This window comes from Rhinolophus sinicus, linkage group LG02, assembly GCF_036562045.2.
Source record: "Rhinolophus sinicus isolate RSC01 linkage group LG02, ASM3656204v1, whole genome shotgun sequence".
In the NCBI taxonomy this organism is placed as follows: domain Eukaryota; kingdom Metazoa; phylum Chordata; class Mammalia; order Chiroptera; family Rhinolophidae; genus Rhinolophus; species Rhinolophus sinicus.
Genome location: NC_133752.1, coordinates 103,363,619 through 103,378,188, shown reverse-complemented (window position 1 = coordinate 103,378,188; position 14,570 = coordinate 103,363,619). Strand labels below are relative to the sequence as shown.

The following is a 14,570-nucleotide window of genomic DNA, read 5'->3' as shown; positions in this document are numbered from 1 at the left end:
AATTTTCAACTCTGCAAAGTTGTTCACACGTAATTTTATGAGGAGCGATATACCTCAGTTTCCCTCCCTGAAATCCATTTCCTGAAATGAAAGTGAAACATTTCCAAAACTTAAAGACTGAATGGCAAAAAAATTCTCAGATTTCAAATTTTTTGACTTGAACAAACGTTGTTCAATCCATGCTCTGATTTAATATTCATAATTTGAATAAAAACTACAAATGGAAGTGATTGTACTAAACTGCAATGAAAAGTAGATATGATGATGTTAGAAAAGCAGAATATTACAAATATCTCAAGAGTAGTTACTTTAACGAAGCAAAAAAAAAGTCGCTGTGCAAGAATCTATCCACATTTAAAATCTTTACATTTGTGAACAGCTGTTTTTCATTATGAAGCCAAGTGAAACTAAATTTCACTGTCAAAGGATTTAAAGTTTTCAAGTTGAACATAGAATGTAAGACTTGACATTGTCCTCTTAGTACCAAAAAAAAAAAAAAATCATGTCAGGTTTCTATGTCTTAATAGAAAGCACAATGAATTACTAAATAAAAATACATAAAATATAAATTGATAAATGTAATAATTTACATATTAAAATATGTTAATTTAATTCTCATCTTCAAATTGATAACATAAACTCTACTCTGACACATATTTCTGTTATGACCTTACAACAACACATCTGGAAAAACAGAGGAAGACTGAATATATTTCTGGCAGTTGATTTTTCTGATACTCAATCCATTTCACTCATTTATTTCTATCTTCCAGACCCTGTAGCCACATAAGTGCGTGATCACTGCTCTAGATTGTGAGCTCCTGGGGACAGAAACCTGACCACTTATCAGTCAACCAGCTTCCCCCATTCATTCGTCTATGATTCATCAATGATTTAACCAATAGTTCTTGATCACCTACTATCTGCTGCACACTGTAGGTAGTGCTGCGGTTACAAAAACGTTTAAGACAATTCCTTCCTCTGGGACCTGAGATTGCAGCTGGAAGCAGGGTAAGTATTCACTGAACATTTGAGTTGAATTGATTGGCTGTGCTATCTTAGTCCTAGAAAAGTTTGGAGTTACCCACTCTACAGAACCCCAAGGCATGAGCTGCAATGTAGAAGGTAACACACCAGCTTATAAAATTCATCCCCAAGAGAAAAATTACTCCTGTCTTCAGAGTTTGCTTTGTGAGAGCATCTGGCACAATGGGAAGCATCAAGTCTTACATTGGAGATGACTAAAATTTAAGTCCCTGAAGCTAATTAGTAAATTAGCATCTAGGCTCATTCACCTTAACCCTCCCCCCCGCCCCCCACCAAGCCCTTCCTTATTTTGCTGCAGAAAGTAAGCTTTTCCCAGGAGACACAATTGAAAGGAGCGTCTGAACAGACAGGGAGGGCTTTGTCTTCGCTGAAAACTGACTCTATTTCTGTCCTTGTTATCACATTTGAAATCTGAAGATTGTACTTCTTATCCTGGTACGTTCACGTCCACACAATTAACTCAGTGGATGGCAGTACGTTTTCCCCACACAGAAAACTTTTCTTTATGTTAATTGTGTTTTAAGACACCCGGGCAGATATCACAGAATGTCAGCTCACTAGACTTAAAGGCATAGATGAAAATTAGAGATGATGAGGTTGAAATGGCAACTATAGCAACTAAATGTATGCATTCTTACATTCCCATTTTAAGGAATATTCCATTTCTTATCTTTAATTACCCAGAAGGACAGAGTTGTTCTTTGTTCTTCTGTAACTTTTAGTTATTTGCTAAAAGTGTCCTTCCACTATATTAATCAACAGAACGGCAGGATTCTAATATAATTCAGTGTTATTTTAATAGCATTTTATCGCATGCCCATTCTGTGCAAGTTCCTGTAGGCAGCACCTCTGGAGGCAGGAGAGCAGCTAGAAAGGTTTTCCATCAAAGACAGAATAAAGAATGAATAGAATTTATTAAGTGAAAACGATGAGGTACAAAATACAGGGAATTCGATCAGCATGTTCAAAGGTGCACGAGAATGAAATATCAGTGGGTAGAAAGGAAATATAAGTTGTTTGGATGGCTGGGACGCAAGCACAGAACAGTCTCGGGGCTGCCTGGGAACTTGAACTTGATCCAGCAGGTCTGGGGTCGTCACCAGTCAAGGGAGGGCTTGCTTCTGAGTCACCACAGCGGCGGCAGGGCTTGAAAGAAACAACAAAAACCTTGTTTTTTTTCTGGGCAGCACACCTGGTGATTCAAATTCAGTCTGTGTGGGATTGGGGCCCAGAAATATTTATTTTTTGAAATCCTTTCAAGGTTCCAATTCAAGATGGTGCACTGAGCACAGGTTTCTGCCTCCCTTTACTCTTCCTCCCCAATCCAGTTGAAATTACAGCAGAGAAAGGCCAAGAGGAATCACCCACAACAGCCAGGAGAACAGAGAAATTGCAATAGGGTAGAGCTGGCAATCTGTTGCTTAACGTTAGACAACAGAAAGCATACTGAAAGCTAAACCCAGTGGAGGTCTGAGGGTGGCCCTTCGAACAGTGACAGCAGGAAACAAACTCTTTTTAAGTCGTATGTCTCAGGAAAGGAGGCATTCCCTGATAGGTAGAGCGGCCAAAAACATGATCAAAATTCCCACGTACAACTTTCATTATCCTTGTTTGTTCACTGGAGGAGGGAAGAAACCAGTGTTTGCAGGCCGGGTTGCTGCCAGAAGAATCCAGCACCTGATCTGATTCCAAAGCACAGGGGTGGCCGGGAGTCCCGAGTTCAGTGCGCTAAGGGAGCCAATCCATGGTGTGGAGTTCAGTGTCAAGAGAATACAGACCAAGGCAATTTAGTTTTAGTAGCCTCAGATGCTTTGCCCATGCTGCCATTTTTGTGTACCCCGTTAAGACAGTTTATACGTTTTTGAAAAACTGTTTTATAAAAATGAATTAATGGAAAACCAAAACTGGAAGTGCTAACTTCTGATAAAAATATCTGATAAGAATGTCTGCTCTTATACCCTCATAAAATGTGCCAAAAGTGGCAAATCTTAAGACACAAATAGATACTTATTGAAATCAACTGAATCTATGGTGTTGGGTAAGTAACAGAAAAAGAAGGCAAAATTCTGGAAGAACACTGATGAGGGGGTGTAGCTAAGTGACAAGGTATAATTGAGTTTTTTAATATTATTTAGCTTTTGGGGAATTAAGCTCCCTCCTAATTTTACTTTCAAATATGTTTTCAGAAATGCTTCAAGTATGACTATAGAGTCTTCCTGTAACCCAAATGTGTGACTAAATAAGTGATGTTGGAGGCATACAAGAAGGTGTTCAAGAGTCCAAAGGAGGAAGCTATCATATGCATTCAGTCGTAGGGTCAGGAGGGGCTTCTCTGAGTATGCGACATGGAAACTGGTGTGAAACAGTCCTCAGTCACCAGCTAGAAAGGGTATGTTTGCAGGGGCAAGCATGCTGATGAAGGCATGGAGTCTTCTCAGAGCTCCATCCAAATGCAGTCACCCATCCCTGCAGGGAGAACCATAACAATACGAGGGGATCAGGCAGAAGCCCAGCCACCTGAACCGGACAGATGTGACATGCACCATGCAAATGCATCGGGGAGCCCGCCACATTCATAGGCCACTTGGAGTTCCCCCAGTGTGAGGACCACCATCCCCAGCTGGACCCCGCTACATTGTGGGTTCTGTTCTGGAAATCTACCCCTGCTTTGGGTTAGAAAAATCTCACTGAACCTGCCGCTTCAAAGTCCTCTGTGATTTCAGCTGAGGGAGCTGGAGAAAGAAAACAACTCTCCTTCTCTAGGCGTGAGAAATTAACTAGATTTTGGGGGTAGGGAATCTCTGATTTTCTCTTTAAAGTATAAACACATTTAACACAAAAGTGTTTTGTGTCCTTTACTCTGCAATGAGGCTTTGTGGCTGATTTCTACGCATCTCCCTGTGGTCTTTAGGTCCTTTCTTTCCCACATTCACACTCAGCCAGCCATTGCCCAAGCTGCACAGATGTTCATACATTTGTGGATATGAGGAGAGCTTATGTGTGTTTGTGTGTGGGGGGAGGGGGGCAGAGAGTTGAATAACCCCTTTGCATGTGTCTCTGGTGAGTTTAAATCTGGTAGGTTCTGACCTCTTCTGTAGCTTTTTCAGTAGCATCATGTCCTACTCACAAACTTGGCTTTGTTTATCAATGAATAAGACACTCTTCAGCCTACAGTCCATGTTGGGAACCAAAACAGCTGCGGGTCCAGGACAGACTGGTATGGTGCGCAATCTCTGCCCACCCCCATCTCCTCACAAAGCACCACTGAAACCCCCTCTTGGATTCCCAGCTCCAGTTGCAGGCCCTCCCATAAGGAGAGCTGGTTGTTTTAAAGATCACTTTCTCCATTTTGATCTGTAATGACATTCCATGTGGAGCCATTTTTGTTTTCATCATTCAATATTCATGTTCTCTCTCTGGCATGACTTCCCCTGAGAGTATTGTGCCAAAGAATTGTGCTAATTCTGTCTTAAAACATCCTTTGCTTTTGAACCACCAGGCAGGCACCCAGGTATTAGTTTTAGTGTCTCTTTGTAACAGATGCCCTGAAATTTACAATACAATGGAATCTCTCCACGTGGTGAGATCGCAGTTGTAAAGTGGCCCTTTTATAAAAACCAGGGCAATCAGTCTTTGCTTCCTTTCTGAGGCTCTTGGTTACCATAATGCGGGTTCTCCAGGAGCTCCTGAATTGAATGGGTTGTTTATGTTCTGTTTACAGGAGGCAAGCCAAGGTGCTAACCACAGAAGAGCTGGGCTCCATAAGGTACTTTCTTTGTACTAAAGTGCTTCCTGTAACTAGTTCCCAGGCCACTTAGGGCAACCATGCAAGCACTAAGAGCTTGTATTGTTGTGAAATGAATTGGACCCCAGATATCTCCATCAGCTGGAGCTGAGACTGACCAGTCATTTCTGTAAATCTTTGCCCACCTTCTGGAAGACAACAGTATCAAACCAGAGGGATGGGACCTGTGTGTAAGGAGCGTGAGCCTGCCACTTCTCCCCATCAGATTCTGCAGGCCCACAGCCCGGATAAAGGGGGTTAAAAGCTTCTGGATAATTTCAGAACCTTGTGTGGGATGGCTGCCGACATACTCCCCTTATCAACGGTTTATCTGTTGAGAGCTTGGAGGGGACAACATGTGACAAGCTCTATCCCTTCACCTGCTCATAGGTACTTCAGTCAGAAGTTACCTTTTGCAACAGGAGAGAGAGAGAGATGGTGAAGCCAAATGAATAAAACAGTGATACGTGGGCAGGCTGAACAGTATCAAACCAGAGAGGAAAAAAAGCCAGAAACCAGCACTCCGTGGTAGGTTGGAAGCCAGGAGACCATATCAATGAAGACATTGATGCCCAGATGTGGGAGTAAATAAGAAGCCGAAGATACAAGAGGAGGGATGGTTTTATAATTATCTGCACATCCCTTGGCCCTCCTCCCACAGGAAGTGGAGTCTCGTTTCCCTGCCCTTGACTATGGACCAGTCTCGGTAACTTGCTTGTGCTATATCAAATGCAATACAAGTGACATTTCTGTGGCTGAGTTTCTGCCTCGCTCTCTCTTGGGACACTTATCTTTGGAGCCCTGAGCCACCATAAAAGAAACTGGCCACCGTGAAGCCAGCATCCTGGAGAGATGACACAGGGGTACCTATGCCCAGGAAAGCCCACACATTCCAGCCCCAGTCTCTTGAGTTTTCCCAGCCCGGATACCAGATGCCTGGTGGAGCCCTCAGAAGATTCTAAAGGTCCAGCCTAAAGCAGAGTGAGGCAGAAACTGCCCCCACCCCAAGCCCTGCCCACAGGGCAGTTTCCTGAGAAACCCACATTTTGTTGTTGTTTGGAGCCACTGACTATTGGGGTGGGGAGTTCCTGCGTTCATGGAAGAGAAGGGGAGGAGGTTAGGATTAAATAAACAGAAAAGTAGGGAGGTGTTAATCCTGATTGGGGATGATGTGTTTCTCATTGGAGGTTCTGACACAGCTGACAGCAGGAAGACTGACAAAAACTATTACATTGCCTGTCTTTCTTTTTTTTTCTTCAGTAATTTAAATATTACTTACAACTTCAGAGAACAATATTCAAAATTACCAAAGCTCCCAGCGCCTGGAACTGACAATTGTCTTCATGTTAGGTGGTGTTTCTTGTCCTTTTCCTGAGTCGTTTACCTGTGGACCACTTCTTTGTTTACTGGATTTCTACCCAGTCTTCACATTCACCTTTAGGATTCCCACACTCTGCATTCAACCAGCCCCAGGTCATGCATTGACATGGTGACCCAGACATTATTTTTTCAGGATTGGCACAGCAATGGTCTGTTCACTCCCAGAGTTGGGCTGGCTTGTCTTCCCCAGACCCTGGACCGTCTCTGATTCCATCAATAGACCATGACTTTTCAATCTCTAACATGCACCAGAACCACCTAGAAAGCTTGTTAGAAAAGATTCTTGGACCCAACCCCCAAAATGTAGCATCAAGGTGTGAGGTAGGGCCTGAGAATTTGGTGCTGGCAAGGTCCTAGGTTCTGCTGCTGCTGCTGGTTGGGGGACCACATGAAGAGTAAAGTGTTACTCCTTCGCAGCCCAGGCTTCTCACCTGAAACTGGACTGTGCAAGATCCAGAAGTCTCAGGTTGTTCAAAAGGCTCTATTTACCCAGTAGTCTGCTGGCAGCATAGCTCTGGTCATGCTGAAGCTCTGAGTGTCATCAACGGCGTCCTCCACAGGAAGATTCCAGTCGACCTTCTGAGCCTCTGTTCTCACCACTGTACTTACTTTTCCATACCCTGACCCCCCCAAACCTGACCATTCACCATCTCCATCATCTATCCTTTCTTGTCTCTAAAGTCATTTACTTATATATTATCTTTCTGGCCATGTCTGCTGAGGAAACCGCATACTACCAGTTGTCCAAGAAGCATCGTAAATTCCCATGCTCAGAGAAGCCCCTCCTGACCCTACGACTGAATGCATATGACAGCTTCCTCCTTTGGACTCTTGGACACCTTCTTGTATGCCTCCAACATCACTTATTTCGTCACACATTTGGGTTACAGGAAGACTCTATAGTCATACTTGAAGCATTTCTGAAAACATATTTGAAAGTAAAATTAGGAGGGAGCTTAATTCCCCAAAAGCTAAATAATATTAAAAAAATCTTAATTATACCTTGCCACTTAGCTACACCCCCTCATCAGTGTTCTTCCAGAATTTTGCCTTCTTTTTCTGTTACTTACCCAACACTATAGATTCAGTTGATTTCAATAAGTATCTATTTGTGTCTTAAGATTTGCCACTTTTGGCACATTTTATGAGGGTATAAGAGCAGACATTCTTATCAGATATTTTTATCAGAAGTTAGCACTTCCAGTTTTGGTTTTCCATTAATTCATTTTTATAAAACAGTTTTTCAAAATCATATAAACTATCTTAACGGGGTACACAAAAATGGCAGCATGGGCAACGCATCTGAGGCTACTAAAACTAAATTTCTGGTTCCCAATAGTACAAGGAGGTCAATATATGCTGTACAGAGAGAGAACAGTACAAAGGTTGACTATTGGGTAGTCAAAGTTTATCTTCCTCCCATGTCCTATCCTGGAAAAGGACTATTCCTGGGAATCAGAAGCAGAACCAATGGGAATCAGATTGATTAAAATCATGCTTGATTACCTAAGCAAACCAAGGTTGGGCAAGACAGGTCTTGCCAGACTGAAGGTATTTCATTTCTTAACAGGATTGCTAGACAGTTAGAGCTAAGGACGTCTATATCTGGAATTCCACAAGCCATTGACAAAATCTGTCATGAAATCCCTGAGGAAAGACCATGCGATCACACACTGAGAAGGCAGCTGTCTACAAGCCAGGAAGAGAGCCCTGATCCAGAACCAAACAAGTCAGCACCTGGATCTCGGACTTCCCAACCTCCAGAACTGTACGAAACATATGTCTGTTGTCTAAGCCACCCAATCCATGGGCTATTGTGATAGCAACCTGAGCTGACTAGGAGAGTTTCCTTGTGTGCAAAATGGGGGTGATAATGATGCCTACCTCATGGGGTTCTGATGCTTAAATAAGATAACATGTACTTTGTAAACTCATAAAACTGTAAATTCATAAAATGTGAAGCAACTGTTAATCTCACTAGCGAAATTACAGATAAATGTCCAGAAGTAGAATGGATATTTTTGGGAAGGGGCTGCTTGTCATGAAATTCCAACACAGAGTCTGCTGCTCAATCAGCATGTATTGGATAAGTACCTGAAAGGATGTATTGCCTTGGAAGTGTACGTTCTTCCAACAATCAGCAGGGCACAAAGCTGACTACACTCTAGGTGAATGAGACAGCATTGTCCAAGGATGATCTGATTCTCTGCACTCCTGCAATGAGGGACTCTCTAGTCACCTTTGCCTCTGGAGCCAGTCCTCAGCCCACAGACAAATACGTGCTGTCTTCAGTTGTGGAAGTATGGTGCTCAGATCCCCTTCAATGAGGGACTTGATGTGGGGAGTGGTCAGCTCCTCACTGTTGGCCCCAGAGAACACATAAACCTGAGGGCACCCCCTCCTGAGGGCAGCCTGCAGCCTATACTGAGTTGGGACTCTGGGTAGCAAGGCCTGGCCATTTCTGCCCAATGCAGGCCTCTCTGACTGGGACCGCTCCCCCCAGAGCTCCCAGAGCCTTTGCTGGGCTGCACTGCACTTGACTTCCTCTGACCCTTTCTCCCCTCCCTTCGCAGGTGCTGATTCCTAACAAGCATCTTGGCATCCCAAACTCAGGGTTAACATCAGCTTCTGGAAATGACGTCAGTTCATTTAACATTTACAAGCACTGCGGTAGGAGTGATGGGAATTTCATTAGTACCCCCCAGACTCCAACATGGAAAGGTGGTAGCCATTCCCTTTCTCTCTACAACAATGGTTCTCAGCCTTTTTGTGTTCTTGACATCCTTTTGAATACCATTCTTTTTGGCAGCATACTTGAAGGGATTAAATTGTATCCACGGGCAGCACTGTATTGTTTGCTCAGTAAAAGTCTATTATCCTGAACACTCTGTAATGGTGACTTTCAAAATTAATTGACAACAACCCCCTGTAAGACATATATTTTACATCGTGTCTCAGTGCACTTGTGCATACAGGTTTATATGTGCCTGAACAAGTCTTCTGACAGTTATATAAATGCTCTCTGACAGTTTTTGTTTGTTTTTAATAATGCTGGTCATGATCCACTAAATTGATTTCATGACCTGCTAGGGTCATATTTTTGTGCATGAAAAGAAAACCCTTTATTTTATAGTTATGAGGCAAAATGTATTGCATGTGATCTAAACATGATTGGTCCTCTATCCAGTATTTCCCAAATGTTTTCCACCACGGCTGATAGCAAAAAGCACATTTTGTACCACATGCACTGTACACAGATTAAAGTTTCATGAACACATACCTCCTTTTTATATAGGATACACACTGATGTTTGCTATTTTAGCTTATTTCATTTTTAAGTGGTTAGAATGCAGTCAACTTATGTCATGATCCACAAGTTGAAAAATACTACTCTAACATCAAAGGAAGAGTCCATTGGTTCAATGTTCCACCTGAGAGATACTTTCGTAATCGCAGGTAGTCTCAGTTATAAGGGAAACTTCTTTCCCACACGGATCAAAATGTGGCATCCTGACCTCGAAGGGCAAAGCAGGGCTCCAGGAAAAGGACAAAGCACCCACCACGTGACCACTGATGTGACCAACTACAGTGGCATATACGCATGTGCGCACACAAAGCTTGAGGTCGGTACAGGAGGCAGGTGTGATTACTTGAGGATGTATGTGGTCACGGTATTTGCATTGTCTAACCTCTGCTTCCTACTAACCCCTTGGCCCCTTGCTTTATACATAAGAGAATGTTTACAGAAATCCTTTGGTCTGCATTGCTTTTAGAAATGTATTTGCCTGAGTGCGTTACTTCATACCTCGGGTCTTGCTACAGGGCAGTAAGAGCTCATCATTTTCATAAATATGAGTCCTACACCCATGCCCTGCCACCAGATCTGTCTCACCCAATAGTCTTTAAGTGGAATGTTCTGGCTTTTTTTTCTGTCCGTTGCAAGAAACCTCAATCTGCCATGTTTTTGACTGCCTTTCACCTGAATACAACAGCCATATTCCCCTATCTTCCCTATGGCTTCCTTGTACTCTAATGGTGAATGGGAATCTGATATAAATTCAGTAACAATGACTCGTCACCAAACCGTGAGACATCCAGAAGGATTTTGAGAGTCAGTATCTCATGCAAGCATAGCTGTTGATATTTACAGTATCCTCTGCTTTCTACAGAGGATTCATAAAAGGAGCATCCATTGTTGGCTGAGAGAGGTGATACATACAAAGTTGCAAATAGGAGAAGTAGAGAGAGATGAATTGTTCCACTAAGAAAAGGAATATGGAAAAGCACAACCTGGGAGGAAATTAAAGCTAAAACCACCCCTAAAAAGGTTGCTCAAAAGAGGAGAAAAAGACCTAAGTCTAAGAGACAAAAAGGCAGGGAATTTCTTTAGGTAATTTTATGATGTTTTCCTGCACAATGTATCCTTTTGTGCTAGTTTCTCTTGAAATTGTCGGTAAGATCAACGTTACTTGTCTCCATTTGTAAGGTGGTAAACGGCAAACCAAACTCAAAAGAATGAAATGAGAGAATTCCAGGACCTCTGGAGCATGGATAGGACAAGCTGGAACAAGACAATGGATGGATACTCTCTCTCTCTCTCTCTCTCTCTCTCTCTCTCTCTCTCTCTCTCTCTCTCCCCCTGTCTCTTTTTTCTGAGATCACCATGAAATATTTTTTAGCAGATGTCCAGGTGTCACTGCCCCTCCATGCGTGAAGCATCGAAGCCCATTGTTCCCCACTCCAGCATGAAAATGACTGTAGGAAAGAGGGAAACGAGGCTTGAGGAGAGAGGAAAGGACAGAGGATAGAGAATCTGTCAGCAAAATTTATCCTCTTAGCTTGCATTTTGGTGAGAATATGCACATTATGTTCAGAAATGCCCCATCTGCTGAGATAATCCACTAGAGATTTTCGGTCATTCAAAGTGATGATAGAACTCATGGTTCCCTTTCCTCCCAGCTGCAAGGAAGGGGCCGGCTTCTAAAAGAAAAACAGTGACCTCCCTTGGCTGCCTGGTGATCTAAGTCTAATTTCTAATTGCTGAGGATAAAAATCACACTTCCAGGCTTACTAAGCCTTGGAACTCACACCTGTGCACTAAATGGCCCCCTCAGCGGGGTATTAGAGATCTCAGCTCAATTCCCTCTGCTACCATTGAATAACTAAATGTCCTTGTCAAAATCGCTGCCTTTCCTGTCGCTCACTTTCTCCAACCTTAACACCAAGAAGATACTCTCCTCCCCTCCTTTCTTGGAAGAAAAATTGTCAGCCCTCTTCTTAAGACCCCTTTCACATCTTCCCTGGTCCCTTCCATTGCCCTTTACAAAACTCTTGGCCCATTTACTTTCTCAGTTCTCGTTCTCTGGACACTCACCATTGCTGGATTCCCTGAGGCTCTTCACTGGATTTCTACCTGTCCTGACTTCTCTCCATCTGTTCGACTTCCCAGTCCTCTGGTTTTGTGCTGGTCCCTTTTCCTCACCCTGACCACAGACTTTGGGAATTCCCAGAAGCTTTATCCTTGACTTCTCATTTCCTTTCCCTAAATTCTTACCTGTCTCCTACCATTGCTCTGCTGCCTCCAACTGGAAAACCCTTCCCATGTGCACAATCAGCTGCAAAGGCTTCTTCACTCGATTGTTCCATGGTCACCTCAAACTTAACATGTCTCATACATAACCCACAAATACCCCCAAAACTGCAAATAGATCACTCCTCCCTACTTCTCTCTCCCACTAATTACATCACCTTCCCTTTTCTAATCATATGCAGCCAGAAATCACCAAACCATGCACATTCTTCATTTAACTTGCCCACCGCTCTGAGCACATGTTCTTTGCCTTCCCACTGTTATCTCAGCCCTCTGCTTCATCTTTCTGTCAGGGACCTCATCCGAACAGGGTCTCACTTTAAACAGCAGGGCTGATGGAGAACGGCCCTCTGGGTGGGTGTGCTGGTAATGGCAGTGCTGGTGGTGACGTGCATCTTTAAAGAAGGCAGGGAGTGGGCTCAATCCCTATGGCTCACAGCAAGAAAGATAAAGATGGAAGGGGTGGTAACCCAGACCCATGAGTCATCCCGGTAGAACAGCGAGCTCTGTCTGCACGCCCCATCTCGCCCCCTTATAATGCCCTTGTGGTCCCAATACCCCAGGAAAGAGCCATGGATACAGTAGACAATTAATTAAAGGCATAGAATAGATGTCTTTAAAGACATCTATTCAGCAATCATTTATTAAACAACTCCTTTTTCCTAGATACTACTCTAGGTAATGGGATACAATGAACAAAACAGACAAAGTTTCTGCCCTCATGGGGTTAATTTTCCAATGAAGTGGGGAGGAATGAAAGGGGAGTGGCAGAAATAGATCACAGTATATAATAATACATTATTATTTTATGTTTTTAGTATATATTTATATTATTAAAAGGTCATACAAAATACACAAGTAACAGATAAGCATGGGAGTTAATTATATAAGATGTTAAAAGTTGATAAATGCTGTAAAGAAATATTAAGTATGGAAGGGAGATAAAAAAATACAAGTTTCAGGGGCAGGGAGCAGTTTCAAATCAGACCATCGGGAGGTCTCCTTGAAGAAGTAACATCTAAGCAATTTCTTGAAGGAGATGAGGGGATGAGGCATGTGGCTCTTTGGATGAGGAGCATTCTCAGCAGTGGGAACAGCAAGTGCAAAGAGCCTGAGACAGGACTGTGTCTGGAATATTCTAGAAAGCACAAAGAAGTCACCTTGTCTAGGCCAAAGTGAGAGGGGGGAAGGGTAATTGGAGGTGAGGTCTGAGAGGGAGCTGGGTTCGGAATGTGAGAGCCTCACTTGCTGTTGTAAGAATGTTGGTGCAATGAGAAATTACTGGAAGGTTTTCACTTGAGTAATAACTTCCTTTGATCACTCTGGCTGCTGTGAGATTAGACGATGTGGAGGTAAGAAGCACGGAGCCTAGTAAAAGAAATAGTGATCCAAGAGAAAGGTGGAAATGGCTTTGAACAAGGTTGGTTGTAGTGGAAGTGAGGGAAAGGGGTGAGATATATTTTGAAGGTAAAGCCAATAGAATTTGCTGTGGAAGACTATAGGATATTTGAGGAGAAAGGTTGGTATGTTAGGATGCTCCAGAGAAAAAGAAGCAAGAGGATGTGTATATAAGTACAAAGAGATTATTATTAAGAAACTGGCTCACACAGGTATGGGGACTGAGAAATCTAAAATCTGCAGGATGCATTGGCTGGCTGGAGACCAGAGAAGAGCCCACGCTACAGTTCAAATCTGCTGCAGAATTTCCTCTTGTTCAGGGAGGTCAGTCTTTTATTCTTTCATGCTTCCCAGGCCAGCAACTGATTTGATGTAGCCCACTCGCGTTATGGAGGGCAATAGGCTTTACTCAAAGTCTACTGATTTAAATGTTAATCTCATTCAAAAATACCTTCACAGAAGCATCCAGAATAACGTTTGACCACATATCTGGGCACCTTGGCCTAGCCATGCTGGTATTTAAAGTTAACCATCACAGTTGCAACTCCAGCTTTGGAAATGTTAAGTTTGAGATGTGTACTGGATATAAGTGATGTTGAGTAGTTAGTTGGACATAGGAGTGCTGAGGACGAGACAGAAGATCAGGCTGGAGACACAAATGTGTGAATCATCAGTTAATCGGCAGAGGAGTGGGTGATAGAGAAGGGGCCCACGGACCTAACCTGGGGTATTTCAACATTAAGACTGGAAGGTGAGGAATAACCAGCAAAGCAGATCATGAAGTAACCAGTAAGATAAAAGGAATAAATACATGTGATAATTACATATATAATGAGAATGTACATGTATCCAACACATAGTGAGTGCACTAATAAATGAAACAGCAAAAATTACAATTGAGTTATATGTTTAATAGCTAGAATCACATGTAATAATGAAATAAAGGGAACTCCATTGTGAAAAGTAATAGCCATGGTTTTATCTGAAAGGCAGGGACACACAGGCAATGAATGGTACACATTTAATAACTCGTGGAGAGAAATATCACTTGCCCTTCAGAAAAGGAAGAAAATAAAATCATAAAAGATTCAGTCACTTATCTGGAAAAGCAAGTAGAATTAACTCATTTAAATGAACTTTATTTTCTTAGCAAAATTGACTTGTTTCGTAAAGAACCTCTAAATGTCATTTTCCCCAGACAAATGTGTCTTTTAATCCTCCATTTCTACTGCTGCCCAAGCCCTTTCCATGATAAGGTATCTAGAGCGATACGCTCTCTTCTAAACCTACGTTTCCACGAAAATAAGACCTAACCGGAAAATAAGCCCTAGCATGATTTTCCAGGATGACATCCCCTGAACATAAACACTA

General features: G+C 42.6%; 1 long non-coding RNA gene across 1 annotated transcript; it reads left to right on the top strand.

Annotated features, from left to right (window-relative positions):
• Window positions 1-799: 799 nt before the first annotated feature.
• Window positions 800-9,299, top strand: LOC141568450 (uncharacterized). The gene is made up of 3 exons (XR_012491579.1): window positions 800-1,011; window positions 7,782-7,940; window positions 8,785-9,299. It is a non-coding gene; the product is annotated as an uncharacterized LOC141568450 (long non-coding RNA).
• Window positions 9,300-14,570: the final 5,271 nt, after the last annotated feature.